The sequence below is a fragment of the Mustela erminea genome, chromosome 2 (genome assembly GCF_009829155.1).
Source record: "Mustela erminea isolate mMusErm1 chromosome 2, mMusErm1.Pri, whole genome shotgun sequence".
NCBI lineage: Eukaryota > Metazoa > Chordata > Mammalia > Carnivora > Mustelidae > Mustela > Mustela erminea.
Window position 1 is genome coordinate 146,858,670 of NC_045615.1, and position 23,366 is coordinate 146,882,035.

At 38.8% G+C, this 23,366-nt stretch overlaps 1 protein-coding gene across 21 annotated transcripts in view; it reads left to right on the forward strand.

Moving 5' to 3' along the window:
• Positions 1–3,409: 3,409 nt before the first annotated feature.
• Positions 3,410–23,366, forward strand: part of ADGRL3 (adhesion G protein-coupled receptor L3) — an 827,333-nt gene continuing 807,376 nt past the window's right edge. For 20 of the 21 annotated variants that reach the window (XM_032334435.1, XM_032334436.1, XM_032334415.1 and 17 more), the window contains exon 1: positions 3,410–4,230. The gene's annotated coding sequence lies outside the window, so the exon portion shown is untranslated. Of the gene's footprint in view, positions 4,231–4,258; positions 4,704–23,366 lie in introns of those variants that run through there. The other variant, XM_032334416.1, reaches the window with a different exon arrangement.

Consider the following 23,366-nt stretch of genomic DNA (forward strand, 5'->3'; position numbering starts at 1 on the left):
GTGTCAATGTATGTTATTAGCCCAGCAGTAAGCCTGTCTCAATTTACTTTTTTTTAAGAGTTTAGTAGTAGGGCACTGTTACTTTTCAGCTAATCTCCTGGGCAGAACATGAAACATGATAGATCTTGAAATTGGGTATATTTTTATGTGCGTGTGATTTGTGTGTGTGTGTGTGTGTGTGTTTGTGTGTAAAAGCAGAGCATCCTTGCTTACATTTATCGGTTATTTATTTGTATTTACCTATTCTGTGAACATTTTATCCATGTTCTTTTCCTAACTTTCATGTTGTTGGAGATCTTAGTGTATTTAATAATTTGAAAGGGTCATTTGGTCACAGAATTTTACTAGATTTTAAAATATTTTCATATTAATTATCCTGTTTAATTGGATATTCAGCTTATTTGGGGGTTTCTTTTCCACATGGTAAACACTGATTTTTTTTTTAAGCTTAATAGAGCTAAAGCCAACCATGCCATCATTTTCAAAAACCACTCTCGCACACAGCTCTACCCTGTATAATAGCATCATTGCTCAAACATCATCCGTGATGCTATCTTGTCCCTGAGAAGGTGTTAAATATAGTTGTATAGCAAAAAAAGGCACAAAATTTACTTGATTTTATTTTTCTAGAAGGTTCATCTTAGAAAAATATTGGCAAGGCTCATGGATTTCCTGGCAATAGAATAGGATGCTTTATATCTTAAATATAAAAGACTCTGCCTATCAGATTAAAAAGGATTTGGAAGCATGGAGTTTAAGCCCAAAATACAGTTGCTGCTGTAAAAGCTGCTACAATGACACTTGATTTAATTGTGTAAATAATTAACTATTCTCTTCCTTTCCCTGCTTTTCTTAACTACGAGTTATGTTTTACTTACTTTTTCCTTTTTTTGGTTCTTCTCATTTTTCTGTTTGTAACTTATTTGTAGTCAATTCTTTGGTGAATACTTTCAATTAATTATTTAACTTAATATGCTTACTTTTCAGTTACTATGTCTCATATTTAATTACTTGTTTAAATTAATATGCATATTTTTCAGTTAGTATATTTTATATTTTGATATATTAATTTCCATTTTGCAATTAATTTGAATTCCTCTCCCATATCCTTCCAGACCTGTCAAGATATGATAAGACTGATTCTAAAAATTGGTCTGTAGGTACTATTTATTTATGTCTGCTGTTATCCCTAATAACATTTAATATCTATACAGCATCATTCATTCCACATTTTATTATTTTATTTCTTTTCTACATATATCCATTTGGGAGATGAATTGGGTAGTCTCCATTTTACCTCCTTTTGTCAAATTAGCTAGAATCTATTTCTAAAATTCTTTAAGTAACAAATGATTTCAGATGTCAGTTTACATTTTCTTTACGTAATCAGGGGAGTTTATGGATGTCTTATATTAGGCAACTTTAAGTAGCCTAATTTAAGTGTGTGGACATCTGGTTGGTCAGAATTCAGAAATATTAGGAAATCCCCCTCCTATTTTTTTTTTAATTACAGTGTACTGTGGATACATAGTAATCTTATGTTATACAGATGATTAAAATTTGGAATCTGCATTTAAGAAAGATCCTATAATCTGAGGAGATATAAAGACAAGCAACTCCTTATTTTAAAAGAATAAGAAAAAAATGAAATAGGTGTTATTGTAGATATACCCTCAAAGTGCTATGGGACTATAATAAAAGGGGTGATTATTTTGATTGGGGTTGGTGAGAAAAGGCTTTCTGGAGCATTTGGCACTAGAACTGAGCATGAAGAACGAATGAGATATTGATAATCCCTTGTATTGGGTAGGGTCTGTTAATTCTAATGAGGTTTTAGGTTTTTCAGATGTGTTGGGATTGATTACACCTCCCAAAGAGCTCTGGAAGGGCATTAGATCATCCTGAATATATGCATCCAAATACAATTTGGATATAATGTGCTTGTTGAAGGCATATAATAAATCTTAGTTTCTCTCATAATTTTAACTCGAATTTACTGATACAGAAAATAAAACCTTAGTCTTTTCAGATCATGAAATTTTAGAGCAGGAAGAGACCTTATAAATTACATGCTTACTCCTCTCTCTCATTTACAAAGAAAGCGCAAAAGGGCTCAGTAATGGACCAAGGTCACTCAGTTAACTTGAGCAGACTTTCCCCTCCATCAGAAGGCATTGCTTTGGAACTGGCACCATTCTATATCCATTACGGTCATTTTTACTGATTATGAGATAAATTCACTAAATCCCTCTGTCTGTATAACAGGATACTTTAAAGTCTTCATGAACTTGCACGTTGAGCTAAGTTTGAAGGCACATAAAATGGACCAAAGGCAGAAAACGCACCGGGACTCGGTACCTGCATAATGAAAATAGGGACTAATCTGCACCTAGAATAAGAGACAGTGGCAGGACTTTCAGTCTGACGTTTACTTACTTACCTGGGGTGGAGTGGAGGGAAAGAAAAAGGGAGAGAGGAAGGGAGGAGGAGGAAGAGAGACAGAGAGACGGGGGGAGAGAGAGAGAGAGAGAGAGACACTGAGGGAGAAGCGTGCCTCCAAGCCGGGAGGAGAGGTACCCTTTGTTCAACAAACCCTGAAAGGGAAGCCTCCCGGAGCAGCCCTCGCCTTCCCACCTCCAAGCGTTCTCCGAGCAGCTAGGTGGAGTCCGCGCGGCGGAGCCCGCGTGCACTCCAGATCCGGGTTTTACCTGCCACCCTCCTCCCCCCTCCCCGCCCCCCGCCCCGCGCGAGCCCCCTCCCCGGCTCTCGGCGCTCCTGGCGCTCGCCGGCCCGCGGCTCATTCTGGCCTCGGCTCGGGCCCCGGCTGCGTCTCCCGCGCGCAGGCTGCACGGCCCCCGCGCGCCCGCGCTCCGACCGGCTCTCGGCGCGTCGCCGGGTCGCCTGCTCGCCCCGCACCTCTCGCCCCAGTTCCCAAGAGCGGGGATGCAGATGCTGCCGCTGGCCCGGGTGGGCGCCGCCGCCGCCGCCGCCGCTCTTCCCCGGACTGCTCGCTGCCTCCGCTTCGACAGCTGCCGCCGCCGCCGCCTGTGACTCGCCCCCTCCCCTTTCTTTCTTCTCTTTTTTGCCTCCGTCCTCTTTCTCCGGGTGTGCGCGCGCGCTGACTGCACGGTTGGCTTTGGCAGGAGCTCGCTCGTGTGTGCGCGTGTGTGAGTGTGCGTGTGTGGAGAGCGCCAGAGCCCTGCTCGCTCTCGGAGAGTCGAAGAAGAGAAAGAACCGAAGAGGCGGCGGCGGCGGCGCGGAGCTCGGGGCCGCGCGATGAAGCTCCCACATGCCCTCGGCCGCCCGGCCCGGCCGGCCAGCTAATCGGCCACCCCGCGGGCTCCGGGCTCCGCGACCCCCGGGACGCAGCCCTCAGCGGCCGGGCGCCCGCTCCACCCGCGCGCCCCCACCGTGCACCCGGGAAGGAGTTTGCGTGGCCCTCGCTCCGGCTCTCGGCGCGGGTTGCGGGCGCGAGAGGAGACCCTCCGCCGGGGGCAAACCTCGGCAGCAGGAGGCGGGTTTGGCGGAGAAGCAGCCACCCCAGGCTCTCGCGGCTCCCCCTACCTATTCCATTGCTCCCTTTCCCAAGCGGAAAGGGGAGGACGAGGAAGAAGAAGAAGAAGAAAGAGAAGGGGGTGGGGTGGGAGAACTGGATATAAAGATCGGCTGGGGGATGGTGGAAGATTTTTGGTCTCTCCAGCGGCGTCTTTCCTTAAGCGGCGGCGGCAGCGGCGGCAGCGGCGGCAGCAGCAGGAGAAGCAGCCTCGGTGATGACTGCCGCATGTTAATAGCCGCCGCTCGGGTCTCTCGGCTGCTGCTGGAGACGGAGCCTGACTCCGAAGTTGTGCAACTGTGGACTGGGAGACACATTTGAACCTTCCTCTCTCTTGGCTCCGTTTCGACCCCCTCGGTGTGTTTGGAGCGAGAGAAACGTCAAGGAAGACACGCATTTGGGTCTTTTCTTCTTGTTTTCCCCTTGCCCTTTCTCCATGGCTGTGTAGTGGAAGAAAGGGGGGGTGGGAAGGAGAGACTTTTTGTTGTTGTTTCTCCACCCTCCTGCTGCCTGCTCTGCGCTTTGGTATCCTTCTTGGCCGCGTGTGGTGGGGTGCCTTCCCCGGGGCCGGCCGGTCTCTTGCCCCCGGGCTCCATGGCTGGATTGTGGACGCTGCCCCCGGCTGCAGGTTGTTGAGCAACTGATGGGACGATCGCAGGGACCGGCGGTTGCGGAAGGTAATTGATTCTTCTCACTCTTGCTAATAGCGGTGGCCCCGGCCCCGCGCAGGCGGTGGCGTCCGCGGGGCGGGCAGCTCAGGGGGTGCGGGCTTCACGCGCACACTCACCTACCCACTCCCACTCGCCCTCACACACTCGCCTGCACACACACTCATCCGATCGTGATGCGGGGTGGGAAGGGAGCCTCCTGGCTGGTGGGCACCGGGGTTTGGCACGGGTTCGAGGTTTTTCCAGCAACTGGGCGATTTGGCGGCCGAGAGGGATGGAGGGGAGAGCAGAGCCGGCGCGTTCACAGTCCGGCACGCTGGGAATAGAAACTGGAATTTCCACGCCGGGAATTTTCCCTCCTCTCTCACCCCGGTGTCATCGCTTGGCGGGGGCTGAAAACAGACCAGGGGGCGCCTTCTCTCCGTCGGCCCGAGCTGGTGCCGCTGGAGGCGGGAGCGGGCTGAACAGCAGACAGGGACCGGGTGAGAGCTGGGCTCTGGGCTGATGGGGACCGAGGGGCGGCGAGCTCCTGCCCAGACGCCTGCCTGGAGCATCCGTAGGGGCCGCATTTGCCCAGGTCGCGCCTCGGAGTCGTATAGCCGTGCTGCCTCTCCGCACCCCGCCCGTGGTGTCCCCTTCACGGCAGTTTGGTTAAGAGCTGCTTGCCCAGGCTTTGTTAGGCGGTTCTGGTTGGAGGATGCTGCTACTTTCGTGGGTGGCCCGGGGCGGCGCGGTGTTGGGAGTGGGCACGGGGCGGGGGACGGTGTTGCACGAATCCGGGCAGCTGGGATGCCAGGGCGGGGTAGGACGAGCGGTGGTGTCCGCGGTCGACTGGGTTACAGGTAGGAGGGCAGGCGCCCGGGAGCTTCCACCGGGAGAAGGGGACGCTCGGGCTGCAGCGGAGCGTCAGTGCCACCGCGCCCCCGCCCCTGGTCCCCCGTCGGAGCTGAGGGGCTAAGCGTGCCAGCCCCGCAGCTATAAGTGGGTGGGTGTCGATGTAGGGGTGGGGGCGACCTCTGCTACCAGGGTCAGCTGGCTGTGCGGTCGGCGTGTGCGTGACAGTGTGTGCGCGTTCCTGTGCGCTCCGGGGATGGCCGGGAGATATTTGTGGAGATGGTAGAGCTGATGCTCCTTGAGCTGAGAGCTTGCTTATCGAAATCGCCTGGGATCCGCTTAACTAGAAAATCTGGTTGGAGGAGGCCGCGGGGCCCCATAAGGGCTGCGAGGAAGCCTCACAGTGTCACCTCTCCCCAGTGAGGAGCACTTCCGCGAGATGAGTGCGGCGCGTGTCTCTGGTGCAGCGCTCGACGCACCCCGGATTGGCCCTGATGAGGACCAAGGGATAGGACACTCATCTCTAGACCAGATTGCTCGAACCGAGTCAAGCCATCATAACCCCTGGTCTCTGGAATTCTCCGGTCACTTCGCTCACTCTGCTAGAGCTGCCTTATTTATGGCCCAGAGATATCCTAGCAATCGGGCGAACTCTAGGTGTGAGAGCCACCTCTGGGTGTCTCCTCCCTGTGTTCAGTGATCCTGCCTGCGGTAGTTGGAGCACATTGTAAATAACGGTGTAAGCATCCCTGCCACACTCTCCTTTAGAGCCCAACCTGGTGGTGTCTGTTGTGTTTACTTTCCTGGGTGGATTACTCACTAGGAAGTAGAAGCCTTCTTGCACCTCTGATTTTACATCCTTCCAGCCAGCTGCTGGGGAAATGAGGAGACGCATAGACTCTGGCAGGAAGGAAAAAAAAAATGCCTTCTGTGTTTTGCTCTGAAGTAAATAGGCGGTCTGCTAATTCAGTATCATCTGGGCTATCGACACTAGTTAAAGAATGTCATTGTAGAATCTACAAAGAAACACTTCTTTAGTAATTTTTCACTTAGAAAATGTTCTTCATTTCCCTATGAGATTAAACAGAATTTAGCCAGATTTCCCTGATACGTTTTTCAGTCTGTAATGGTACTGAATGACCTGGAGTTCTGGTGCCCAGTTTGTCTGTATGTGGATTATAGATAGAATTGTCAGTTCTTTTATAGCAGCACCAAGAGGTTTTCGAGTAATTTGTGTAGGAGCTAAAAGGATATTTTTGTTGAAATAGCTCACAACTTCATTTCACTCTTTTTTTGTTTGTTTGTTTTGTTTTGTAATCAAAGCATGAGTTAAATAATGTACGAAGATAAACAGATTTTAAAAAGTTAAAAAGCTAAACTGCTTTTCAGTTTCAATAATTAAAAGCTACTAAATTCCTTAGTTGTGGTTAATCTTTGACCGCTTCGGTGTTTGGTGCAAATGACTATGTTCTATTTTGTTTTTAAAAGTATAGCACTGTAATGTGAAATGGTACTTATTTTCTAGATAATATAATTTCTAGATCTTTTTTTAAGATCTTGACTTCTTGAAGAAGCTTAAGCTGATAAAAAAAGGAATACAGAATCGTTGATGCTTGACTTTGATTAAGTTATATTTTTATGCACTATTGGTAGTGGCTGTCATCTTAATAGAAAACTTAGAGAATTGTGATTTAATTTATGAGAATCTAGCTTCATGTATTTGTCTCATTTCTAGAGGGTATGTGTTACAATCTCTACATTTGTAAATATTTCTGAAGATAAAAGAACACTTGTCCTCTCATTTTAGAAGATATAATCACAATGATTCCCAGTCCTTACAATAGAAGATTTGATCAGATCTGTTCTTTGTTTCCTAGCAGCATGTGTTTCCTAGCAGTCATACATTCCACAGGTCCTGATGTCATTAGAACTGTGTCTGTCAGCGTATTGTGCTGTCTTTAGCTGAAGGTGAATGTGTCAGAGTACTTGAATGCCATTCCATAGCACTTCCGTATCTCTAAATATTCAATAACCTGCTCCATTGGTGTATATGGTTGTCTGGACTATTTCTATAAACTCAGAGGGGAGGAGTGATTAGTATAAAGGTTTATGTGAAATATGCAAATATTTCTTAGACCTGTTAGGCTGAATCGGGCATCCCTGGCCTGAAGAGTGATAAATCAGCATGTGATTTGCCTGATGGGTAAATGCTTTTGATGTCTCATTTTAAGTGGCTTGGTGTGATTATCCTTCAGATTGAGAGCTCTCCTCAAAAATATGAATGGAAGGTTTTCTTAATGATCTTCTTACAGTTTGGAGATTTAAATATTCCTTTCCACGGGGAATAATAGCAAGTATGAGATGTGCTGGCTCCAGCTACTGTGGCTGGCATTGTTTCTAGTAATTAAGAAAGACAATTTTTTTTATGGTCTTGATTTACCTTTAATTCTTTGGTGAGATACAGCCTAGCAAATCCTAAACAAGAGATTTAAAAATGTTATAAAAGCAGACGGATTGAAGATAGTCAAATAATACGATGCTAACTCAGTTCTATTTCATATTTCATTTGGACCACTTTAACCACTGGCTGAAACTCTGAAAAGGACTACCGAGTAGGAGTGAGAGTTCCTATTACAAGTGGGGCATTTTTGCCCAGAAATCAGCAAGGAAAACTGATTGATTTTTATATTTAAGAACAAAGAGCAATTTTTGAGCTGTGCAGCCTAAATTTAGCATGGTGTGGATGGCTAGAGCAGTTGGAATTAGAGGGAGGTGATCTTTCCTTGAGTTTTGCAAATGGCTATTTTCCCTTGGATTTCTTAGATTTGCATTACATTCAAATATGGATTTGCTCACCTAGGGAGAAACCCTAAAGACAGAGGCTATATTGTAGTTTAGCCTTTGCTTGCTTTCAAGGACATATTTACACTTATACTGTTACTACATTTATGTCTTGTTTTTTATGCAAATGAATTTCTTTATAGACTATTTTATAATAAAATATAAGTTAAAAAAGATTCAACCATGAGTAAAGTCCCCCTGACATTTTCCCTTTGTTATCTCCATTTGTGTGTGTTGTCTATGTGTGTATTTTTGTCGTTGATAAGTGGGGAGAAAAATCCTCATTTTTCATTCATTGTGATTTTGATATTGCTATTTATTGGCCAGTGTGAGAAAGTAATGCGAGCGTGCCTCTAGGTAGCATTGATGAGTCCTAAGATGTGCATGTACCCTCCCAAAATCTTTTGATGTCATTCCATCCGAGTATTTTTGTGGCCCAATAAAATTAATTGTACTACTGCATAAGTAACCAGGTATGACATTTTTCTTAGAATTGTGAAGTGTGCTTATGTACTAACAAATATGTGAAAGAATTAACCACTGTACTCAGAATTAATTAGAATTTTCCATTTGTTTTAGGGAATGGGTGAAGAGGGAGAGTTCTTATATTTGATCATAACAGTCTAGAGATCTTAATAATTTATGTCTTGCTTATGTCTTATTGACAGAGAAAACAAAAATTTAGTTTAATATTAATGAATTTCTTCATAAGAGTGATTACGTATACATAGTAGAAGAAGTTAACATTTGGTCCCTATTATTCAAGAATCTAAATGGAATGATGTTGGTGGTAATTCTGTTTATTGTGAAAATTATTTCTGAGATGGAAAATTAAATCCCCCAATCGAGTACTTCTTTTTGGTAAAACTTGTGGGTCAGTTATTTTGTGAAGCAGGTAGTTCTCTCTTCTCAAAATGAGTTCAGGGGAAATGTGTGCGTCCCTGAGACCCTTTCAGAAAATGTGTAAAAGGAAAAAGTTTTTGGAACAATGTCATGTTGTTATTTGTCTTTTACTTTCATACCTATAGAAGTGTACCTTGGAGTTTTCCAGAAGGCTCGGGACTGTGATGACATCATTGCCCTGATGGCATATGGCATGTGTGCTTGTATATTCTTGTATTTTAAAATTTTCCCAGTTTAACTATTAGTTCATAAATATTGATAGCTATAACCAACATATTAAAAAGTTGCTTTATGTCATCATTTTTTAAGCATGTGAAAGGGTCCTGGGACCAGAGAGTCTGAGAACCACTGGTATTGACTTTTCCAAGATCTGTCTCTTGTACCCCATCTGACCATATAAGGAGTCATCTAGGATAAGAAAATAAGACTGTCCACACTTTAAAAAGACACAAGTAGGTTGGATATTTTATTACTTGACATTTTCAGTATTCTTTTTCCAATGTAGAAAGCTTGTTTTTAGTTTTTTGTTGGTTCCCAGTTACCGAAATAGAAACTTTAAAAATGCAGGTCTCCAGCCTGATTTGCTGACAATAGCAGAGGAGCTACTGGAAATATTTAAAATCTGGGCCCCAGGTCTTGATATTCTCATATCTGGAGAGACAGAATGGTGTGGTGACGAAGGGAAGAGACTTTGTGTGTTTGCCTAGGTTTGATAAATTATTTGGCTTTGGGTAAGATACTGGATTTCTCAATGCCTCAATTTCCTGATGTATTTTAATGGACATACAGTTGTTCTTAATTCATGGATTTTGGTAAAGATTTAAAGGGAAAAGACATGTAAAGTGCTTAAAACAGTTCTAGGCACATAATAATAGAGATGAACTATTTGCTACTGTCATTATTATTATTTTTACTAAGTCTCAGGAGGGTCCCAGGAAACTTTAATCAACTTCCCATGTGATTCAATTATGTTTCACCTCATTGCCTTACAGTATGTCTTAAAATGCTGTTAAATTTGAAAATTTCATATAAAAGATAATCTTGGCTTTATTTTACCCTCCCACTTTAAAACCCATCAAGAGTTGTGGTTTTTTTTTTTTTTTTTTTAAATTGTAAGAACTAAGAAAATACCTTTCTTAGCTTGGGCTAAGTTTAAAGTTGGGTAGAGAGTGAATGCCCAATTAAAACTAGATTTCAAAGACCCTAATTGAATATTTATGTATCTTGGGAATTATTAGGGAGGAAATCACTTTTCTGAAGTGATATCAAGACGACTCATTGCACTCTTAGTCTATTAATCACTATCCAAGCACCACAACAGGCTATTTTCAGTGAAAAGGATCTTTGGGGTAATTATACAGTGTAGTTCAGTTTGTTTGTGAGCGGTAATATGCCTAATGAGTTAGGGAGGCTCCACGGAGAGATTAGTTTTACTAGATGCTCAAGTTTCACTGATGAATGGTAATACTTCTAAATGGCGCTTTGACATCTATGTGAAAACTTCAGAGGTATATTATTTATAAATTATATACATCTTGGGGGAAGATACTCCATGGCTAGTGTAATTTCTAGACCTACCACTATGAAATTAGTGTTGCAGTACTTCTCATCTCCACTGTGGTTAATACTGATCAAGTATTGTAGAAACTAAGTTATACTCCATCTATGGGCACTGTCCCTTATTATGAACTTCTCAGAAATGGCCTTTGGAACGGGAGGCACTTGAATACAGTCCCACCTCCACAACCTCCTAACTGTCTTCTCAAGCTGTAAAATAAAAGTGATAAAAGCTACATGGCTGGTTTGGGGAGGGGAATAGGAAGTAAATAGAAAAACGCCTGATAGAGTGAGCATTTAATGAATGGTCCTTATTACTATTAGTTACAGTATTATTAGAAATGTCCTTAAGTACCATTAGTAAGAAAATTTAGCTAAATCAAATATCATTTTCTTAATTGAAGAGGCCTTGATGAGCTATGAAAATCAATAGCTTTTCATAAGCAGTTGAGAAAGGTTTCATGTGTCTTTTTGACTTTCCCGTGTTCTTTCTCTCTCTTCTTTTTTAACCTTTTGTTAAGTACCTAGTTTTGAGTTTTTCATCCTAATCTTAAAATGTTATGCTCTGCTACTAATTCCCCACTAAAAATCATATAATCCTGACAGGAAAATATTTTTGACAGCCACCAAGTGCTGTGTCTGAAGATTGCCTTTAAATCACGTATAAAAGTAGCAATTTAACTTAAGACATTTTAAATTAAACTCCTGATCATCTTTTCACATGGCATCAGCAGCTCTTTAAGCTTTAACTGCATCAGAATTTCCTGCGGTGTTGTAACCAAATCAAGTCATCATAAACATTCACAATTTAAGGATTTCTATGCTTTTAAAAGATTCATAATCCTAAAGTTCAAGTCCTTGTAAGATTGCGATAAACATAGTCGAACCCTTAAAATTCAAATCCCCAAATTGCTTTAAAGACCCAGAGTATTGAAAGGGTCATAAATAAGCCCAAATTTTGGAATTAGCATCTGTATGTCAAGGATAATTGCCCATAAAAGAAGTTATTAAGATGGGTGACTTATACCTATAATTATCCAGCATTTATGTTAAAGCAGAAAGACTGTACAACAACGAAGTAGGTGGTAAAGATGAATGAAAAAATAAGCTGCACCTTGGACAGCTGAGTTGCTAAATTGTACCAGAATTAAGTGTTTTAAAGTATGACTCAAGAAAATGAAAGCCAAGTAGAAAGGACACCCCCTTCTGTTTGATCAGCTTGTGTTGGTGTTTATGCATCCCGCAGAGGCAGAGTGTGTTACTATTCAAGACAGCCCCGGTGGCTCCACAGTAGCCTGAGCCTGTGAGAATAGGGGAGAGACTCAAGCCCAGTTTTTGATGTTCTGCATGGGTGGGTAACTTGAATACTAAAATGCATTCCATTGACAGCTGACCCTGTAAGACGTTTTTCAACAGTCTCCTATTTTGTTTTGTTTTGCTTTGGTATTTTTTCCCCCTTTTCCTCTCCTCAAAACTCTTCCAGATACTTTTGGATGACAGTAAATGGTCCTGACTGATGGTCATCTTTTTGTATGAGATTTTATTTCTGGCAAGAATGGAAGGCTCCACTGGTTTATATTTATGTCTTCTGTTTTTTCCAATTTTCAGTGTTCTCGATTTGTCTGTCAATGGCTGTTGGTAGTTGTTTGAACCTTGACTCAGAATACTGATCATGACTTCAAGGAGTGGACAGAGAGTCTATTGAGACATAGTTTTCTGTTAACATGTGCATCTATAGACTTTCTTCTTCATATTGGCTTTACTTGTTCAGCTGAATTTGTCTGTTGAGTTTTAATCATATTATTAACTGTAGTTGACTTCGGAAGAAGAACTTAGGCAACCGTTTTCTTTTAAAATAATGCACAATCATTTTTTGAGTTACAGGTATTTTCAGTGAAATTTTATTTTAATTTTCAAGAATTTTTATGTGTGACAGTTAAATATTAGTTAAGTCATTCCAAAATGCTGCATATTTTATAACATTTCAATTATCTTATGGACCTAAATTCAACTTACAAGATTTAGTAAAATGAATGTATTCATTATCTCTTTTAATTGCAAAGACACCTCCAACTAGCTTTAGGCTAAAATGATTAATTTATTGGGAGGTTATTACGTTTCTTACCTAAAGAATCTTTACTTAGGCATCGAGGAAAAAAAAAAAATAGCATCCTGAATACCACTAGGATTCTCTCCAGATGAATGTCCCTACCCCAGTTACCACCTTTCCTTCTCTTTGCCTACTGAATCCTTTCCCTTTGACCACAGTCTGAATTTTTGGTACCTGGCTGTAGATCAGTCTACTCTCTCCAGCTTAGTAGAGTCAGTAGTGAAATTGTTGATCCTTTGTGGACAGATCCCTAGTTAGCTTGAAGAAGGAAAGACCCAATTAAAAAGGCAGTTAAAACCTGAAAGTTCACCGTGGTGATCCTTTGTTAGCCGAGACAGGTCAGACATTAGGAAAATTGGCTAGGAAAACCATTAAAAATGGGTTTTAGTCCCTTCCTGTATGTGACCAAGGCGATTTTGGAAAATGCTTCCCTACTTACTTGGCCCAACAAATGCATGCAAATCAAGGGATTCAAATCTTTAGGTTCAAGAACACCTGTGAAACTGCCTGAGTTGTCAAGGCAATGCATATCTGTAGAGCCACCAAACATTTGAAAGATGTTACTTTACTTAAGCAACGTATGCCGTTCCATCATATTATGGTAGAGTTGTGATTGTACAGTTCCAAATAGGGGACCGAACATAGGTTTGGTGGCAGATAGAGTGCTGAATTTTTGCTACATATGCTTAAAAATGCAGAGGAACACTGTTCTTAAATATATGTGTAGGTTTAAATGTAAATTATTTAGACATTGAACATAACCAGGTGAACAGAGCTCCCAAGATGTGCCATTGGACACAAGAGTTCATGATTAAGTTAACTTACGAATTAGCTCCACCAGTCACATTATGAGGGTTCTTACTGAAAAGGAACAAAGTTTCTAAACCACATGGAGAGGTTGCACGAGAAAAAAATTATCCCGGAAGGAACTGAAGAAACAAAAACCTGTGGCATGCGAGTAAATACATTGTAAAAGAAATGCAAATATAAGTAAAAGCAGAAAGGTGGGTTTGCAGATGTGAATCCATCCATTAGAGACACCTAATAGTTTTACACTAGTTAGTATCCTCATTATGGCATGCTACTATATTTATTTAAGTAAACCTTATGTTTAGAGGCAGAATATTCAAAAGCACATCAAATAGGACATTTCATACAATTTATTAGCTGTCTAAAGGATCCAATGAAAATATACTTCAACCTGTCCAATAATAATGTTACCCATATGACAGGCATTATTCAAAATAATGGATCCATTATTATTAAAACTAGAGTATGGGTAGTGTTTAATGCTGACACTTGACCAGCTCAAATAAAATGAGGCTTTAGAAGTATTTTTTGTAGACTTTGGGAAACCTCCTTAATGTACTTTTATTTATTTTTTTATTCAAAATGGGAACTATTGACTTCATTTTTTAGTACCAACTGAATATAAGTAGTAACATACGAAGATAATTTGGGAGATTTTTAAAGGTTAGTATAAAACTTAATTAGAAGAACTCCCATGTCCCTTCCTCATTGTTGCATATCCTTGAAGAAGAAAGAGCACTAAAAATTAGTAGTCTGTCAACATTGTATTTTTCTGAATTGACATTATTAAGCAAACTTTGTGAGTATTTCTTTCTTTGGTGCATTTGATTAAATGTGTGATCGTATCTTGGTGAAATAGCCTGCTGGTCTGCAGACAGTAGGGTTCAAAATGAAATTTGCTTAGCGCCTCTGAACAGACATTTTTCAATGAGACCTTTTTTGAATATTGGATGATAGTGAGATTGCAGTGGTGTGTATGTGTGTTTTTTTTCCTTGAATATAGGGAGTTTTGAGATAGAGCAACAATACAAAAGTAATGAGGTATGAAAGAAGGCATTAGGTTTGTAAATGAGAAATTAACTTACTTTATTACAAATGAATGAATTATTTGTATGAGGGACTACGTATCTTTATCAGAGGATGGTGTGGTGGTCTCTCTCCCTTGGTTTAGTAATCTCACTGTGCAGTGTTCATCATGTATGTAGCCTCTTTTAATCCTACTTGGGTGCCCTTAGTGTCTGCATTTTGATTTCTACTCATCCCTCCCAATGCAGCTCATTCTAAATTCTGAACACACGTATTTTAAAAAGTTGGTGTTTTTTTTTTCTTTCTGATTATAGTACTTGCTCATGTTGAATACTTGTGAAATATAGAGATGCATAAAGTCAAAAGAGAAATCACCCTATATATCATAGTGGTACATTTCAGTGTTCACAGACGTTATTTCATACATATTTTAACTTGATTATCCACATATTCTGTATATTATCTGTATTTTATGTGTATGCGTGTTTGTTTTAGTAGAATTAAGGTTAAACTATATATACAGTTTGTGTAATTCTCCCTAAGTTTCCCAATGCCATTCAATTTTTTGAAAGCTTCATTTTAAATATTGTACAGTGTTTTGTGGAGTGACACATTATGATTTACTTAAACATTTCCTTATCCATGTGGGTTGTCATATTTTTCTAGGATAAGTAATGTGAAGTTTGTCTCATTTTCTGGTGATTTCTGTAGCACAGATTCCTTGAAGTACAATTACTGTGACAGAGTAAATAAATACCATTTGACTTTTCCTGCTTGGTTACCATTTGTTGTCTGAGCGTAAGAGGTCCCCCCTAACTTGCTGGAAATTCTTTCATGAGAATTTTTAACTTTTGGCTATGAATAATTAGTCATTACTAACTCTAGTTTATTATATACTTAGTAAAGTTAGTAACTCACTGTTCGGTAGTTTTTAGGAATTACTAACTCATATATATCAATGTGTAAAAGCTGAGGTCAGTAAAATAGTAATAAAAAATGAAATTTACTGGCTATTAACATTTAAATAAGGGACTGTGCCTGATGTCTTTGAATTTAACATAATGTTAAAACAAAACCATACAATGAAACTGATTTATGAAGAATTGAAAAGTTCACCATCCAGTTTATGTCCCCATAAACTTTCTTAGTTTTGTTCTCTGCTCTGAATAGGTCTCTTCTCTCACAAGTTCATCTAAAGCGTCAGCTTGACAAAGGTCTTCTCTACCAAACCCATATGAAACAGGAGCAACGGAAGGCTTGGTTTGGGCTTCTTAAAAATTTAAGTATGAAAAGTAGAGGTAAATTTAATCAGGAAACATATTTAAAGTGAATGAAGTTTGTTTATAAGAGGAGAAAGAGGTCAGTAGAGAAAAGTAACTAACCAGCACATTGTGGCTCATAATTAGCGAACATGAACTCAAGTTTTGTTTGTTATAAGTTCAATTAAAGATCTGCCCATAAGAACAAAAGTGTGATAAATTATGAGGTGTTCAGTAGCTCTACTTAGAATGGAAGAAGAAAACAGCAGGTGTATATTGCAACTTTTTATAATTTTTAGAGTGATGGCAATACCTATTGAGTTTGATTTCAGTAGTCCTTTTTTTGGTCAAAGGAATAACAGCTCTGGGGCACCTGTGGCTCAGTCCTTAAGCATCTGCCTTTCAGCTCCCATCACGATCCCAGGGTCCTGGGGAGCCTGCCACTCCTTCTGCTTGCATTCCCTCTCTTTCTGTTTCTCTCTCTGTCAAATAAATAAATAAAATCTTTAAAAAACAGCATGTACTTTAAATATCATTTTGTGACTTCTGGTTCTGGTCATAAAGGTAGAAATGTAAGGTACATTCCTAGCAGTCAGATTGGTAACCAGTTCTTACTTTACTTTCTATATTTTCTTTAAATCTACACCAGAACATATTAATAGGACAGAGTTTAAAGCTTGATTAATAAGTGAATATATAACTGCATAAGTGTGCTTTATGGACCTAGAAGAAACAATCGAACATGAGAGCAGTGTTTGAAGTTACTGTTGCAAGGGTAAGTTCAAGAACCATTGAAAATTACTCTGTGCCTGCATATGAAATAATAAAGGCATAGAAGGAATCTTAAAAGGCACACGCTAGCACACTTTGTTTCCTCAAAATAAATATTAAATTGTTGTTGATTAACAGCTCCCTGTTTGCTAATTAGCAGGTATAAGATTTTAGTTATATGAGGAATTTCTAGCCATCTGCTGTGCGATATTGTTAACCGTAGTGACAATATTGTACTGTACAATTAAAAACCTGTTAAGAGGGTAGATCTCATGTTCAGTATTCATACCACAATAAAGCAAAAATTAAGTTCTCAAGAACTGAAGTGACATGTCCAAAGTGACATGGCTGGGTTACAGCATATAGCATAGCATATGCTGCCTTTTATTAAGGAATTTCTCAGTCTTGTACTTGAGTGTTCTCATTTTTTATTTTAGCCATGGTGGTGACACTGTGTAGCTGATCACACCTGTCTTATAACTTCTTTAGGTCTGTTTCATGTGTAAATTGTGGATAGGACTGGGGGTTCTTTCTCTAAAAACATCCATGAGGTAAAATAAAATGGTAGAGCTCATTAGTATAGAATACTTGTACTAGCAAGTTGATATTTCAAGAAAACATAATAGGTATTTTTAAAAAGAATTTTCAAGTTACATTCTTCTTAAAGTACTAAGGCACAAGATTACATGTGGTAATAGTATATTTTGAAACCATAAAATAGGTTAGACATTCTATTTGTGAATCCTTAATAAGAAGTGGACATAATGAAGGTATTTTACATTCTTTAAAAATACTAAGGACTCTAATACATTTCTCTCATATTTCTCTTTTTATATTTCTCTATATTAAGGATAGTAATTATTATCAATGAATCATATTAAGATTTGATATATGGGATTCAATACAGTTTCTTATATCAGCTTTCTTCCCCTTATGTTTATATATCAGATAAATTCCACATCCAGAGTTCTGGGCCCAAGGTACTATTATCTTCTACTAAGGCAATTTCTTTTTTCTTTTCTAATTTTTTTTTTTTTTAAGATTTTACTACTAAGGCAACTTCAACAGCTCTTCATTTATAAAGCAGAAGTGTATACATTGAATAATCAATGTTCCCCTTTCTCTCCTTTTTTTAAACTGAATTTATTTTTTAACCAAATTTATTTACATAAAATTATTACACATCATGTTAGGATTTAAGTATTAATGTAATTAAGTACTATATTAAACAAATGATCTTTACTGAAAATAATAAATACACATGTAGGAGAATACAAAATATAGTAATAAAACATATGTTAATGAGAAACAAAGAGAGAGAATAAGCTTGAGAGTCAGAAATGCATGATTTCCAAGCCCCTCTCTTTAGAACCTTGTAAAAGTTACTTAAGTTCTCCATACCTTGGTTTCCTCAGGTTTAAAATGGGGATAAACACACTTACTTTTAAGAGTTATTGTGAAGGTTAAATAAGATGATACATATATATATATATATATATAAAATGTTTAGCCCATGGATGGCTTTTATTGTTTGTGTTAATTTTTTCATTTGTCGTTGAGGTTGGGATCTTCTAAGTGGGTCTCTAAATTGTTCTGATGTTTTCTGCAGTTTTCAAAAGACCAGCTTCATTAAGGCATTAATTTTGTTTATTCACTATATATAATTGTCAACACCAAATGTCCGTAGGATCCTGGTATATATATGGAGCATAATGTGGCAGAAGGAGCCTCTGACTTCATAGCACTTGCAAAATCATGGAAATAAAGAGGCATTAAGCAGTGCATCTATTATCATGAATGATTTAGTTGAAATTGTGGTAAGTGCTACAAAGGTCAAGTCCAGGATGGTAAGAGAGAGAGCTATGGCAACACGTTCAGACCTTGTCTATGTTGGAAGGTGAGTGGGATCTGGAAAGACTTCCCAGAGCAATTGACATTTGAACTGAGGTAGGAAGGTTGACCAGGCACCCAAGAGAATATGCTGGTTCACTGCTCCCTTCACATTCTGTCATCAGAAGAGCTCATCAAAAACCCAAGCATGTTCCTGTGTAGGAGGTTAATAGAGCTGAATAAAGGGAAGAAAATTGAGCATAGTTGCTTTGACTTGGCAATAGGGACAACACACTGGAATTTTTCACTTTTCAGAGAAAATAAGTCAATATAGAGAACATTTTAGTATCAGTTGTCTGCCTGTAATATTAAATTTCAGGACAATAAACTATCTATTGACCATAAAGAACGCTCAGGCACTATAGATTTGAGATGAGGAGCATACATGAGAGCTATACAAATACTGAAGCCAAGACTCTTTAGTTTTGAAAATGTCAATCTGTGTCTTTGTGACTGCTAGGTTGTTTTACTCTAGAAGGTTGGTTTCTGTTCGTCCTCATTCAGTTTTTCTCCATCCCCACTGGCCTATGAAATGTCCAGTATCTTTTGTTCCTGAGGAACTTTGTAGAAGTGAAGGAACTAGCTTTAGGAATACCAGTACCAAAGCTTGGCAGTTCTGTGGTTATCACTATTTCTTTGTCAAAGAAGAGCAGTAAAATATCAATCTGGCAAACATTTGTTAAGGGAAATGCGGTATTATCACTTAGTAAAGACAGTAGACTTTGTGTATCATCTCTTCATTTCTAAAAGTTAGCTATTATGTAAATTTTGGAGACTTCCTACAGTGTTTGAAGAGAAAGCTGATTTTCTTGTTATTTAGAACAAATCATTTAATATTAATAAAGTGATGGTAAAGCATGTTTTAAAAAATAGATGATATTAGTTTAAGAGTCTGAGCAAAATGATAAGTGTGGTTTAAGCAAATTACGTTAGGTGAATAAAATTTTTAACAGAGGAGAAATACTATAATAAGAAGATAGGAAATTCAGAGTCATTAATCTTTTTCCTCCATTTATCAGTGTTTGTTGAGTGCTTCCTGCATGATAAAATGTAATACAGCTTTGATAGAGATGAAAAAGAAGGAAAATACTGAATATTATGAGAATATTAGGCTCAGGGATCTCAGGCACTTTAGATGAGAGGTTTTCTTTTCTGCTGAGCCCTGGAGTATATGTAAGAGCTGACCAACCTAACAGACTTCCCTAAGAAGAGAACCTGCTGTTTCAGTCCCTAGAAGAAGAAAGATAACGGTTCTTGTGAGGGATTCAGAGAAGATCTCATAGCAAGAACATAAGGATTGAGAGAGGAAGTGGCATGAAATCTGGCTAGAAGTAGGAACCCTGCATTTGTAGTGGTGGTGGTTTTTGTGTTTGAGGTTAAGTATTTTGGACTTTATCTTAGGAGCAATGGGAAGACGTTAAAGATTTTAAACAGGGCAATAATAATATCGGATTTTCCTCTTACAAAGATCATGTTGGCTCCTCTGTGTAGACATAATTGGAGGAGGGATCAAGAAACGGATGTGGAGATACCAGTTGTAGGATAATCTATGCTTCTGCTGTGCAGGTGGGAGGTGTAGGACAGAGCCTCCTCTTTCTGGTGTCAGTCATTTATAAAGAAGAGGTTTACATTAAATAATATCCCTTTTGTCTCTAATATTCTGTACTTTAATTTGATTGTAAGGACACAGGGGATCTAAGTGATGGTAATCATTGGTTAAATGACCTTATCTGAACTTCCTACTCATTTTTACTGATCTACTTGTTGATGTACTGTTATGTAGTTATTGTATTCTATCCATTTGTTAAGTCAGATGTATTTTTACTTGAACTTTAAAATTTCTTCTTTAAGACATATAATTAGAATTTTTATATGTTTGTATTTCTTTCTTTCTTTTTTTTTTTTTTAAGATTTTATTTATTTGACAGACAATGAACCCAAGGAGGTGGAGAAGCAGGCAGAGAGAGAGGAGGAAGCATGTTCCCTGCTGAGCAGAGAGCCTGATGTGGGGCTCCATCCCAGGACCCAGGGATCATGACCTGAGCTGAAGGCAGAGACTTTAACCCACTGAGCCACCCAGGCACCCCTATATGTTTGTATTTCAAATGCTAAGTAAACGTCATATGTTGGAACTACATTTAGTTTAGTTACAAGGATTTAAACCACAAAGTTTCTTGCATTTTGGTTCTAACAGTGTTTATAAATCCTCATTATTGAAGTCATTCAAAGAAGTTCCTATTACTTTCTTTGAAGGATTTTATTTATTTATTTGAGAGAGTGAGCGAGAGAGAGAGAGGAATTGTAGGGGGAGTGGGAGGGAGAAGCAGATTTCCCACTGAGCAAAGAACTTAATTCAGAACTTGATCCTGGGAGTCCTGGATCACGACCCGAGCCAAAGGCAGACACCTAAATGCCTAACCCACTGAGCCACTGAGGTGCCCCCAAAGGAATTCCCATTTTAACAGTATGTTAAGAGACGTTGTGCATGTTTCCTGCAACACTACAGTGGTATGCTAATCTTAGTAACAAAGGCAAAAACGTTAATTGTATATTATTTAAGAACTTCTCAGGCACTTTAGCTTTTATAACTTTTTCATTAATAATTTAAATATTTTATTTTTCCCGGAGTCCTGTCTTCTAATTCTCTGTAGCCCTTTTGTTATATCTCTTTTATGACATTTAGGACATACTGTGCCATGGCTTTTCATTATTCCTCTTCTTGCTTTACCTCTTGCTGAAAATATAAATTCACTGAAGGCTGGGGCTGCTCTTAGTTTTTCATAATCTGGAGTACTTGAGTATGTAAATGAGGTTTGTGTTTTATGTTGATAGGTTGATTTTTTTTTAAAAGGTGGTGGTGTAGTGTGTTAGATAAAGCATCATACGTGAAATGCACCTTGTGTAACTTAAAAAAAAAAAAAATAGCATAGACTCTAAAAACTTGGCCGTGTCTGTGGGATTTAGTGATTAGAACATGGGTGTTAGAGGCAGGTGAATGTCATCCTAAACCTTGGAATTAGTGTATGACAACAGTGTGACTTATGGTCCTTTTCTGTGCCTTGGTTTCCTCTCCCTCTCATTGGGCAAATGATATCTATTTTATAGCGGGATTGTGAGCATTAAAGTAGTTCATATAACATAGAGCCCTGTCATGAGGTTTGGTTATTGTATATGAGAGTCAGATGGAAAAAAATAGGTGCTGTCATCACCCTTGCCTTACTTAGCAAGAAGAGTGGAGGACCCGAGTCAAGCCATCTCTTAATTTCCTTTGCTCACCAATTTTTTGTGAGATTGACATTATATTTCTTATCTGTTGACTGCAGTTTTCATGGCTTTCCATTTGGAATCGTTTTGTCATGTTACTTCATGTATACCATATGCTCTTTTTCTATCTCTGAGGTATTCTGAAGGTAATGATTATCCAGCAATGTATGAGATGCAAACAGAAGCCCGAACACTTGTAGGCACTGTCAGATAAGAATGCCGGAAGTACATTCTTACTTACTTCCATACTTTCTGTGGGCATATATACTTAATATAGAGAGACTATAAAATGCAGTTCGTCTACATAGTGTTTCAGGGCAGACAAATTTTCCCCACGGTACATTTCCCCCTAAATCAACTATATTTACAATTTGAAGAAGATTACTCATTTTAAAAGCGACGATCAAAGAAAACAGTATTATTGTTGCAAAGAAAGAACTATTTCAAAGGATAGGGTATGTGCTCAGAGTCCTTTAGGTCGAACAAACTGTTATGTTGACTGGAATAGTTTTAGAAAGTATTATAAAACTTTATAAAACAATGAACATTATAAAACAATGAAGGATTATAATTAAATAGTGCTCAGCAACTTTATTGGCACCGTTAAGAAAAAAGTATACAATTGCCACGCATAATTAAAACAATATAGTTTTCAAAAATATTTTGAAAGCAGGGATTCTGAAAAGATTTACAGATGTGCATGAACTAGGAGTTGGTGCCCTTTATCCCTTGGCCTGTGAAAACCTGCTCCTCACAGGTAGGCTTGTAATATGATGTCAATATTTGTGTCGTCTGGAAGAACTGCTCTTTCAATATAGGATAGTCTCTGTTCTCTAATTATACTATCTAGAGGAGATACAATTTTAAACCTCTGTTGACAGCTGAAAGGACTTTTTGCAAGAACATAAAAACCCTTAAGTTCTTGTTCTGGGTAATCAAATACCCGATTTTAGTAATAATCCTAACTGCTCTCAAAGTGAATATGTAATTTTTCTGTGAGTTTTTTGACTTAATACTTTCTTCCATAATTAAATTGTTTTAGTTTTTTTCTGAATGCTGTATTAAAAAGGACTGTTAAACACAGTGTGACATAGCTAAACATATTTAAAAAAAACATATTTTGAATAATATAAGGTAATTGTAGCAAACCAGATGTTGCTAAGTTCTTATTTAATCAGAGATAAAAAATACTCACAATATAGTTTTGTCTGGCTGTCAGCTTAGATAAATGAATCCATTTCAATCAGCATGCTCCTAGCGAGAAAAGGAGGCGATATAATAACATTTTTCTAGCTACATTTGTTGAATATAAATATTAATCTTCTATGTGGTTAAAACCATGCTGTGCCAATTCCATCATAACTATAATTGCAGAGAAGCCTTTTAGGTTTTTTATTTTTATGAATTTTAACTTCTTTTTATCCTTCTGGAGGCATTGAGTTAGATTCTACTTTTCATTTAGATTATATGTCCACATAGGTTTGTGTTAATCTTGTGTCATTTTAAGGCTACTTGTTAAGACACTATTATGTATTTTATTCTCCAAACATAATACTGCCATATTGTCAAGGTTTTTTTCTTTTTCCCCCTTCTCCCAAACCTACGCCTCTGTCTTCACTTTTTAAAAAAGTCTGATATAATACATGAGAGAAATTTAAATATTAATATTTTATATATTTCCTCTTTTATTCTGTAGCATTAGTTAAGACAAACTGCTTTCAGAGCTGTGCTGACTTCTTAGAAAATGGAGCATAAAGTAAAACACTTAAAGGAAAACAAAACGCAGACTAACAAAACAAAATAAAATAAGGCAGAAAGCCAAAAAAAAAAAAAAAGAAAAAGTTAATTTCAAGCTCCATTAGAAATGCCAGAGAGAAGAA